We start from the raw sequence: 12,330 nt of genomic DNA on the forward strand, positions 1-12,330 counted from the left end.
TTCAGTGAAGACAGACAGGAAAGTAAGGAAAAGAAGGGAGAGAGGGCATGTCAGCAGGGCATGGGCCAGATTCGAACCCATGCCAACATTGCAATAGTACATGTACAGATACAAAGGATATTCACAGTCATCAACCATGTTATTCACCCATGGAGAATCTTTATGCAAATCAATCGTTTTTGGCTCTGAAAAATCTATTTACCATAAGACAAATCCTCCCCCACACACCCCACACACTCACTCTACCCCACACACTCACTCTGGGAGAGAGATGGTCCACAGGGTGTGAGTTGACATGTATTATGTATTATATATACATATATATGAGTATATATAATACATAATAATAATAATAATAATGTATATATATATATATATATATATATATATATATATATATATATATATACGTATATATTAGTTGACATTTATTATGTATTTCTGAAATTAGCGTATGAGCGTAATCAAAACGCTCTTCATCTAGATGCTTGATTTTCTCATCTCTCATTTGTCTTACTCTTCCCTACAAACCCAGTCTGAATTTCAGTTTGAGATTACCCCTTCAAGGCAAGGCAAGTTTATTTGTATAGCACATTTCATATAACAGGGGCAATTCAAAGTGATTTACATACATTATTAAAAATACAGCAAGAGGAGCATAGTAAGAAAATAAAAATTACAATGAACAAAAGCAAATATAAGTAAATAGATAAAACATTAGTTAATGGATAAAATACATTGATAGAAGTGTTTGTGTTTAATCATAACTGCTGCAAAACATTAAGGTTTTTAGCTTAGATTTAAATATTGTTTAAATTTAAATAGCATACGGCAGCGTGACTGAAAGCCTCTGCACCGTGTTTTGTTTTCACTCTTGGAATGATTAGCTGATTAGTCTCAGCTGACCTTAGGGGCCTTGTGGGCAGGGTCTGAGTGGGACTCATTTTCAGCTCTGGAGTTTCATGCTCAGACCGGCCCACTTTAGTTCACAACCGGTTACAGTAGCCTATATTAAAATCATGTAATTACAACCTTGGTATTTTAGTCTGTAATAGCGGACTCACTGTTCTCTACAGTCTTCTCTACATTTATACAAAATATCCATACACACCAAAATGTCTGTGCAAATACATGTTGCTGCTTCACAATGTAGATGTATTAGAATGAATGAATGAATGAATGGACTTTATTGTCATTGCTACAGTACAGGTACCAAACAACGAAATTTAGGAGGGGTACAACAAGGGAGAACAATAACAATAAATATAAATATATATGTACACTACTAATACTACTGCAAGCACACTTAATAACAATAACAATAACTTAAAGTGCACATCTCCAACATTGTTCTCTCAACAACACAAAGTCCTTTTCAGCAATATCAGTATCTATATTTTGAACCCTAAAACATCAATAAACGTCTGGCACTGGTCTCTGCAACTTTGTTTATTACAGTATCATTGTCCAAAGACATGAGAATCTCTTTCTCAGTGCACATAAGCATGAATGCCTCTAGTTTCTTCTGGGTTAAAGTGCTCCTGAGTCTGTTTTTTATGAATTTAACCGTTGAGAAGCAATACTAATACTACTGCAAGCACACTTAATAACAATAACAATAAATATATATGTACAATACTAATACTACTGCAAGCACACTTAATAACAATAACAATATATATATATATATATATATATATATATATATATATATATATATATATATATGTACAATACTAATACTACTGCAAGCACACTTAATAACAATAACAATAAATATATATATATATATATGTACAATACTAATACTACTGCAAGCACACTTAATAACAATAACAATAACTTAAAGTGCACATCTCCAACATTGTTCTCTCAACAACACAAAGTCCTTTTCAGCAATATCAGTATCTATATTCTGAACCCTAAAACATCAATAAACGTCTAAGCAGTGCACTGGTCTCTGCAACTTTGTTTATTACAGTATCATTGTCCAAAGACATGAGAATCTCTTTCTCAGTGCACATAAGCATGAATGCCTCTAGTTTCTTCTGGGTTAAAGTGCTCCTGAGTCTGTTTTTTATTAATTTAACCGTTGAGAAGCTTCTTTCACAGGCCACTTGTGTGATGGACAGTGTTAATAGCAACTTGTAGGCTAGTCCAATCACATGGTAGGCATCAGTTAAAAGATTGTACTGAGAGAGGATGAGATGAACACAAATAGCACAGTTCTTACAGGAGGAACAAGTTTTGCTTTCTAGTTCGACATCCTGCAGTTCAATGGAAGGATCCGCCTCACTTCCTTGTGGCATTTCACTAGCTGTCCTGACAGTGTAACTCTCCAGAGGGGACAACTTCAGTCTGTCCCACTGAGATGCAAGGCTGTACAGTTCACCACATAAGGTGCCAACTGTAGCTCTATCATCAAACCTAAGTAGACATTTGCTTATTTCTTTCATAGCCTCGCTGGGTAGTCCATTTTCCCTCACATGCGCAAAGTTCCTAGGATCTAGACAGGCAAAATCTGAGCAAAGTTTTGCATTAGCAGAAAACCTCCTATGGATACTGTCTGTCACTGTGTCTACAATGACGTTGTGTACTTTAACCCTGAAGTCAGTATCAGCTGAAGCTAGCTGCTCATCTTCTGCAAGCTCTCCTGGCATTCTTTTCTTTTTTCTGACCCTTCTTTCAGGAAGGGCAGTCTGCACTACCAGCCCACACTCTTCCTCCTCTTGCAACTTTCCATTAGCCCACTTCACAAACTCATCAGCTGCATGCTTAACTCCTTCAAAGTCCATAGTACACTTCCTGAGACCCTCCTCTGTCCCCTGAACCAGACGTTGAGCTGTGATGATATCCATTCCCCTTGTCTGTAAGTATTTTGAAAGGGGGGCTGTATGCTCAAAGATACGAAGGAAGATTTGAGCAGTGAGCACTGTCTCATACTTCAAAAGACCTTCTATAAATCCCTTTGCCTTGGCCCTTACAGTTGGCTTTTGTGTATCATCATCTAAAATTGTGTGTAAAGTTATAAGCACTTCAAAAAACAAGGCTCCCTGAGGATTCCCGAAGCAGCCAAACACTTTACTTAGTGCCTGATCCTTAGCCCACCACCTAGTTTGCCCTATTGGACACAGTCGTCTGTGATGCTTGTCCTGACTGGTCTGTTCCCACTTCTGCATGCGCTTGTATGACTCTCTTAAGAAAACTGCTATGTCATTAAGTAGGGAAAAGAGGGACGCACTTTCCACAACACTGCCTGTTGTGTCTGCCAGTACAAGATTCAAAATATGTGCATAACACCATATATGAATCTGATTGGGGGAATGCTCAGAGAGGAGTGTAGAAAACCTCCGATATTGTCCCTGCATATTAGCTGCACCATCTGTTGAGTTGCCCACACATGTGCCAATGTCAATATTAAGTTTCAGTAGCACTTCTTTCAGGAGCTCTGTAAAGTACCGCCCTGTAGATGACTCATAGTCAACCACAGCAATCAGTCTTTCATTAACTACATCTGTCACATATCTTAATATGATGGAACACTGGTCTTTGGAGCTGATGTCCTGTGTTGTGTCAATTTGAACTGAAAACATGCCAGCTTGTCTAACTTCTTCGGCTATAGTAACCTTTATCAGCTGGCTGATGGCATCCACAATTTTATTGATCGTGTCTTTTGATAGCAGGGTTATTAGAGCACCTCTGCCTTTTGCACCAGTTTCATGATACTTCTTGCTGCTTTCTATGCAAGTGTTAACATGCTGTTGGAGGCACAAGTCATATTTACTCAAGAGTAGAATCAACTCTAGGACGTTGCCATGATTAACAGCAACGTTTTCTAGGCTGTAACCTGCCTCTTCATCTCCCCTGTAGCTAAGGCCACATTTGCCTATGACCTTAATCACATCCACGATGCGTTCCATCACCTGACATTTCTTTTTCACTTGCTCGGCATGTAATGATAGTTGGTTGCCTGTCAACAGGCTTTTTACATCTGCCTTTTTTACATTAAGAAAGTAAGCATCTGCACTATCTCTATGCGTCTTACTTTTTTCATGTTCCTCTATTCTCTGGTGAATTCTCTGTGTTTCCAGTCTGTCATGCCTCCCTTAATGAAAGGGCCCTCACTAATCAAAGGTGCAAATGCCAGACAAACAGAACAGTACAGAGATTGTTTTTTTTCACAGTAAGTAAGCCACTTACGGTTGATTCCATCTTTACTACTGAAAACCTTTGGAATAGGAACATGTGGGGTTTGTTGAGGATGAAAATAAAATAAAAAATCGATGTCCTGTGACTGAGAGCGAGCAAAGTAATCAAAATTAATTTCAACAGGCTCCTCTTCATCTGGCTTGTTGCTAGCCTGTGGTTCAGGATTCTGCTGAGCTGTTACCTCTGTTATTAATCACAATAAAAATGTATAAAGCTTTAGCAAATTTCACATGGAAAACACGTTTTGACAGAAAAAAATAAGATTTGGCTTATTTCATATTATTAATACAAAATCCAAAAAAAAAAAACACTCACTTTTTCGTTGCTCCAATATTTTATTTAACAAGCAACAAGTCAAAAAGACGTTTCGACCGTGAGGTCTTCTTCAGTATAACAGGAAACAGAAAACAATGTCTTTTTTTTATACAAATGTGACATTGACAATCATTAGCCCCACCTGGTGTGTTGGAGCACGTATCAGTGTCTTTTTTCATTTTTCTTTTTTATATAAACATACAAAATTTAGAAAATACACTTCTCCAAGGAAATCAGATCCTAACTTGATTTCGACCTTGTTGACTATATCGCCAAAAACACAAACAATTTTTCATAGACAGGCTATATTCAAATGTTCATAGACAGGCTATACTCATAGACCCTCTGATTTACAAAAAGGGCCTGATATCAAAGTCTTCATTTAAGCCTACAGGTGCCATTGTTTTCAAGTAGTCAATCCACCACACTTCTCTTTTTAGGAGAAGATTATCTATGTCACCTCCCCGTCTGGGGTAATGCACTTTTTCAATTCCTACATATCTTAAAGATGAGACATTGTGCTTTTCCTGTTTAAAGTGTACCGCTACTGGACTTTTCTCGTCCCCATTACGAATAGTGCTCCTGTGCAGGGGCGCCGCTAAGGGGGTGGTAAGTTAGGACGATTCTAAGGGCCCAGCACTGACAGGGGCCCATGAGAATCTTTAAAAAAATATATATTATATTTATAAATAATATTATTATTATCATAAGGACGTTAATGTAGCCGAATTCAAATTATAATTCTATGTATTAAAAAAAGTCACAAAAGAAACAAACTGGAGTTTTGTTTCTCTATGTTTAACAAAATGAAGCCTTATTATTTACCCCTCTATTTATTCATTGCATGGTTCAGTCCACCGCGCGCGAGCTGCTAGACTAGAGGAACGTTACCGCAAATATTCTGACAAGGTTTCCATGACCAACATGTCCTGCTGTAGTATGTGTGTGGGACAGATGGAGGACAGCCAGATTGGAAATGCATCAAATGTACGTGTGCGTGCGTGGACGATGTTGTGAAAGGCAAAGCCAAAGTCAGGGTCTCAAAAGAGAAAAGTAAAAAAATCTGTGATCTAATCACTGCGTGGATGATCTAGTTAGCTCGCTATAGCTAATTAACATTAACTTCAAGTATAGTTAACTTACAGTGCACTGTCAGTATAATTTCAGTTAAATGTATGAGATGAGTGCAATTTTGGTCCAAATATAGGTTATTAGAGCTCAGTGAATTTGTATCCAGCAGCTATGCACTCTTGCTATAGCTAGCTAGCTAACTAGTATAATGTTACATGCTAATGACGTCATGCACAGATGCAGCTCCAGGATCAGGACTCCTTCCCTCAACCCACCTCCCAGTTGAAGGAGAAGGAGGTGAGCAGTAGGAGTTTGGGGTTAACAAACATATTTTGAATATTTTAATGTATGCTGCATTACCATGCAAGCATTGAATACAACTTTAGCTAATATTCATATTTAGTTAATAGTTCTTCCAGTAATTGCAATAACATTGACCACTGGCATCTTAATAATATTGTTAGCTAGCTAGATAACATTTAAGTTAGCTAATCTGGTGTAATGTATGTATTATTATGTTAATACTATTATAGGACATATTATGAATTATGTACCTATGGATACTCCATGCCAGGGCCCACTTCAAGCAAGGCAGCCAGAGAGGAGAGCAGAGGTGGGGGGGTAGTGGTGGTCTAGTAGTGGATAGTGAGTTGGACTTGTGATTGGAAAGTTGCAAGTTCAAATCCCGCCTGAAACCTCACCACTACTTGTGTGCCCTTGAGTAAGGCACTTAGCCTTCAGTTACTCCAGGGGGAATGTCCCTGTAATTCGTAATTGTTTGGATTAAAAGCGTCTGCTAAATGGCAAAATTAATTAAAATTAAAAAAATTAAGAGGTAAAGAGGCAGAAGAAGAACAAAGGACAATGACAGCAGCACAGCAAGTTGGCTTCATCACTAGATTTCAAGGATCTTATTAAAGATGTTGCTATATACTAAGAAGGCCCAGCGTTTAGCTTTGATTTGATTTGATCTCTTTACTCCTATCTTGAATCGTTGTGCATTAGGCTAGATATAGTTTTTAGCTCTCCAGGTATACTAAATACTGCCGCAGTGTAAAAATAAAAATCTTCCTATTTCACATTCAATTTCGCTGGCACCATGTCTGTGTTGCTCCCTCTTGTATAAGACACGTTTGTCTTTGTGTGAAACAAGCAATGCTGAGTCAGTAAATATCTCTCTGCTGTAATTCTTCATTGATCTAATCCTGACAGTATTATGGCCAACTGATCTTTACAAGATCTACATTTATTTAGACACAATACCACCCCATTAAAATTATATATTTTACTTTTTGTGTGATTTATACTTTTATAATTGGGTTCCAATCTTCATTTAATTATACTTTTGTCCTTGTGTTGTTCAAGTCTTAATTTAATAAGTTAAAGAATGTTGAGATTTCTTTGCTGAATTGTTGATTCCTGTATTAACTGTAATTTTACATTTACAAAAGATGTCCATCATTGGATTTCTTGCAGTGCATCAATAGTTCATCAACTTCAACTGGGTTTAGGTTGATGGGTGGTTTAGGTGGGGGGGCCCAAAATTATATTCTGTCATGGGGCCCAGAATCTCTAGCGGCGCCCCTGCTCCTGTGTTCCGCAATGCGGGTCTTTAAGGCCCGTGTAGTTTTTCCGACATAAGCTTTTCCACAGGGACACTTGAGCATGTAAATAACATGAGTAGTTGAGCAGGTTATTTTTCCTTTTATTTTAACCTGTTTTCCTGTAGTAGGATGATAAAAGAAATTACATTTTTCCGTAAAGTGACACTGGGCACAAGACCCACAGCGTCTGTTCCCATCAGGTAAATCATCTAAGAAAGTATGGATTTTCTTGGGCGGCAAGTCAGACTTCACCACAATGTCTCTAATATTAGGTGCCCTTCTATACACTAGACGGGGGGGTACCTGAAACGTTTTATCTAGTGTTGGATCCGAACTCAGCAGATGCCAATGTTTTTTTATCGTTTTTTTCAAAAAGTTACCAAGAGGTGAGTATTGTGTCGCACATAGCACTGGTTGTACTGTATTTTCTTTTTTATTAGTCTGCAAGCACTCATCTTGAGTCTTCAGACTAACTTTCTCAGCTGCTTTGTCTACAATGTCCTGTGTGTATCCTCTGCTTGTAAACATATTTTTCAAAGTCTCTGTCTGTTCCTGGAATGACTTCTCTGTACTGCAGATCCTCCGGATTCTATAGAACTGGCTAATAGGTAAACTGTTTTTTAAACAGTTGCTTGTTAAATAAAATATTGGAGCAACGAAAAAGTGAGTGCGGGCTACCTTATTTTGTATTAATATTACTGCACTGTCAGTTTAAGCTCAGCACCGAAGACAGGAGGATGTGCGTTATGTTTTCTTTTTATTTCATATTATTCCCATCATATTCCCTTTCAATTGCGGGCTTTGTATATTTATTATGATCCTATAGCTATTAAAGTAATGATAACAAGCATAATGGGTCACAACAAGTACCATTTACTTTAGTCATAGAAAGTGGTTGCATTGAAACTAATCAGATTGTGTTTGCTTCTTTGTGCCTACACTGGTACAACAGCTCACCTGTGCCTTCTGTGATAGCAGCAATCCCTTGCTGTTGCTGGACACCACTTGGTCCTGGCTCTGCTTCTGAGAAAATTACCATAATTCTCAGCACAAACTTTTTACAAAGCTTTCTGATCAAGTCAAGTCAGTTTCATTAATGCAGAGCCGAATCATCTGGCATCATTATCTCAGGGCATTTTTCATAGAGCAGCAGGTCTACACCATACTCTTCTTCTCATCATTCAATGAGCAATCCTACCTGCCGACTCCAACTGAGTTATTATGGGCGCCTGGCTGGTGCTGGCTAGCTCTTCATTGTCTGCAGCAGTCTGCTGCTGAGGTGCTTCTGCTACAAAACAGTTTCTCACAGTTACTAGTTATAACGTTATGTTATAAAGCCACACAATTTACTTAATAAACTTGAACGGTGGTTTGTAGGCAACGTTGTATTTTGTTATGCTTGCACGTCCTAGTTCGCTTAGTGCGAGGCTAGCTTACCAGCCTCGTCGTCGTCATCATCATTTTGGGAGCTTTTTTTTACCAAAGAGCGAGCTCAGTTTTACATATTTGGCCGCATTAGCTTCAAGAGCTTTTCTTTTTTTAAGTCTTGCTTTTTCGGCGCCGCCTTTTCTCTTTCTGTCCATTTTGCTCACACAATCGCATTAACAAGTCAAGTGTAAATGTAAGTCAAGTGTATACGTGTCGAGCACTGACAGAGGACTGACACAGACGACGGTTGGATATTGTAAGTCATGCACTACGTCATGGGCCGGCTAGTTCAATCCAGTAGCCTACCACAGCCGTTCTGCAGACTCGCAGACTCGTTCTGCAGAACCACTTCCAAGTACTACCACAATTATTAGTTATTATTGGCCTGCCTGGTTAAATAAAGGGAAGAAAAGAAAAAAACTAAAAAGAAAAAAAAAAACGTCCCAGACCGGCCCACCGGGAAAACTCCAGATCCTCCCGATTAGCCATCCCGGGCCTGCTTGTGGGAATATAGGGTGGGAGGAGATCTGATATGTATTTTGGTCCAAGACCATTTTGTGATTTGTATTCAATTAGGAGTAATTTGAATTCAATTATCTGAGAGACTGGTAGCCAGTGGATCTCAGGATTGGTGTAATGTGTTAAAACGTCTTTGTTTTTGTTAGGATGAGCTGCAGCTTACGAACAGCCCCTTTGGATAGGCCTGTTAGTAGACCAGCTTCTTTAGATAGGCCTGTTAGTAGACCAGCTCCTTTAGATAGGTCTGTTAGTAGACCAGCTCCTTTAGATAGGCCTGTTATGGCGCTTTTCCACTACCGACCCGAACCGGGCCGCATTTGTATCCGAGCCGTGCCGTGCCGTGCCGTGCCGTACTTTCAGAAACGCTTCTCCATTATACGGAGCGACCTGGGACTGTAGGCGGAGTTACGTGTCATAAGAGCGCTTCTCTGTAATAAGTGCCGCAATACAGCTCAACGGGGGGAAATGCGATAAGAATTATGTCAAAATGCAGCACTATCATGCCTTTAAAGCCTTAAAACATGTAACGTTAAGTGCCTGTTACTTGCCGCTTTCAGTTCGTCACATCAACGGGGGAAATGCGAGATGAACTCTACGCGAGTTCCATAAATTCCTCCGTTGAACGGAAAGTCCTAAAGTGTTTTAGCGTTCCCCCTTTCCACTAGTAATAAGGAATTGGCAAGAATAGATCGATATAAATAGATCAACATTTAAAAACAGATGAAGAGAATGATTACAATATAGAGATAAAAGTGTTATTACTGGAACTGTATTCTATTAGCGGGATAAAGCACTCTCTCTATTTCGGGCTAAACTGTGCAGTGTAGCCGGCGTCCTGGTTCCTCCAGCAACCGGACACTTCCATAAATAACAACAAATATGTAAATATGTATAATACCACGTTCATTGATAAAATGACGCCAGGGATGGAAAGGGGTGATGGCAGTTTTAGAAGGGGGATGATGAAGCGCTGGACTATGGAACGTTACAGCACAGCACAAAGGGGGGAAATGCGATAAGAATTATGTCAAAATGCAGCACCATCATGCACAGATCAGCCTTAAAACATGTAATGTTAGATATATAACATTATACAGGGAGCGATGTATTTCTACGGAAAGGCTGTGCTTCTCTCATTGTGTGTGCTTTGTGTGTTGTGTGTGCTTCTCTCATTGGAATGACGCGGGGCTCATACAATCTCCGCATTTGTTATAGATACGAGTGCTCCGGTGTCTTGCTGGTAGTCAAATATATTTATTTATATACAGTATACAGCATATGTGTGGTGGCCTGGGAAAACCCTTCACATGGTGGCATTTTGACATTTTCATTTTTTTATATTTCCATAAATTAGAAGTTCTCAGCTATTCATAACTGGTTGAATGACTGAGATAGCCCTTTCTTTTAAAAAGTTATGAGCATTTTAATGTATCATGTCAAAAAAAGTGAAAGGTCATTACTACCCCTTTCTCCTGCGGGTCGGGGGAGGAGCCTATGCAGATCGGCCGGTCTCGTTTGTCTGCTTGTGATGCGGTGTTAGTCTGCTCGCCTCGTCGGTATGCGAGGGACAGATCCATTTGTGTGTCTTCTAGTTAAGATGTTATTACTTTATGCTTATATTGTGAGCATCAGTAAACTGGCAATAACACAGGTGGAAGTATCGTCCCTCCTTTCGCTCATGTGTGCGTGTGTGACGGGGTGTATCTTTTCATGAATCACTCTCAGCTGGATGGCTCACGTTCATTTATTCTGTAGAAAACAGTGCATCAATTTCTGGACACGGGACTTGCAGGGTCATCGAGCTACATTTTATCAAACATTCAAATAAAACATAGGTACATTAATAATCTCTTAAATTATATGCGATCTCAGACCCTGCAGAAAACATGACATTACCGCATCAGTGGTTAAGAATGAACTGAGGGAGATCACGTTACGTCCCGTGCAATTGCACTGTCCAGCTATATTTACACAGCATCCGGGTCACGGACACAGCATCCGGGTCACGGACACAGCATCCGGGTCACGGACACACCCCGGGTATACCACGTCATTAAACCCCTAGAGGGCGCAGTTTATACCTATTTTAGCTATAATTGAACTTGACCTTTCTACTCCGTTACATACACCCCCCTTAAATTATACTAAAATGGGGCAACAGCATGAAAACCGGAGGACAGTAAAAAAAACAGGAGCGAAAAAACAAACAAATGACAAAACAAAAAAAACAACGTGGATCTCGAGCACTGATGTACCAAAACTCAACATTATAAATTCTTCCATAAGAAGTGTGTAAGGACAGATTGGTACCAAAACCCGTACTTATCACAGAGGAGAAAGAGATGCCATCTACATCCCACAGTTGTACATAACTTTGCCCTTACAAGAGGATCTCATGACTCTAGGTCACGACTCAGACCGGAAGCAAAATAAATAAAGAAAAAAAACAGGATGCACTACGCCCCTACATAGACGCCGCAATGAAACTAAATGCAGAACTTATGAAAGGCTCAGTACTCCCTTTAAGCATCTGCCCTGACATCTCACAAATAAGCCTATTTGGGTTCCTAACACTCCTCCCACATCTCGTGACAACTGATGGAACTTGAGCACTCTGTGAACGTGTGCAAACTACCTGCTCCGGCTCAACCTCAACTAGAATTGGAAGGTCACCATGGGCATCACATCTAGTTTCAGGTGAGTGTACTGTGTCACATACTGTGTCAGGGGGATAATCAGTGTGGCAGTCAGGTACAGAGTCATCAGGAACACTATCCAGCAACTCATCTGGTCGGTCTTCCTTCGAGGCACTCGGCACGGGCATAGTCCCTCCGTTGACTTCTTCCTCATGGATGCTCTCTGCCCCCGCGTGCTCAGGCGACTCCAAGACCCAGTCCCTGGTGCGCAACCGAGAGGCCTCTTCAACATCAGAGGTGACAGAGCCCTGAACACTGGCACAGGAAGCTATAGACTGCGACTCCTCTAGGGATGCCGGGTTCCCATCTTGTTCCGGAACTGTCAAGAAGTCAACCGGAAGCAGCATGTTCCTGTGTACAACCTTCTCTCTATTCGTGACAACATCTCTGATCCTGTACACGTTGATGTCCGATCTCACAGACACCACATCGAAAGGAGTTGATTCCCACCGGTCTGCGATCTTCCTCTTCCCTCTCTCACCTCGATT

The sequence above is a fragment of the Nansenia antarctica genome (assembly GCF_963989245.1).
Source record: "Nansenia antarctica genome assembly, chromosome: 4".
NCBI classification, from domain to species: domain Eukaryota; kingdom Metazoa; phylum Chordata; class Actinopteri; order Argentiniformes; family Microstomatidae; genus Nansenia; species Nansenia antarctica.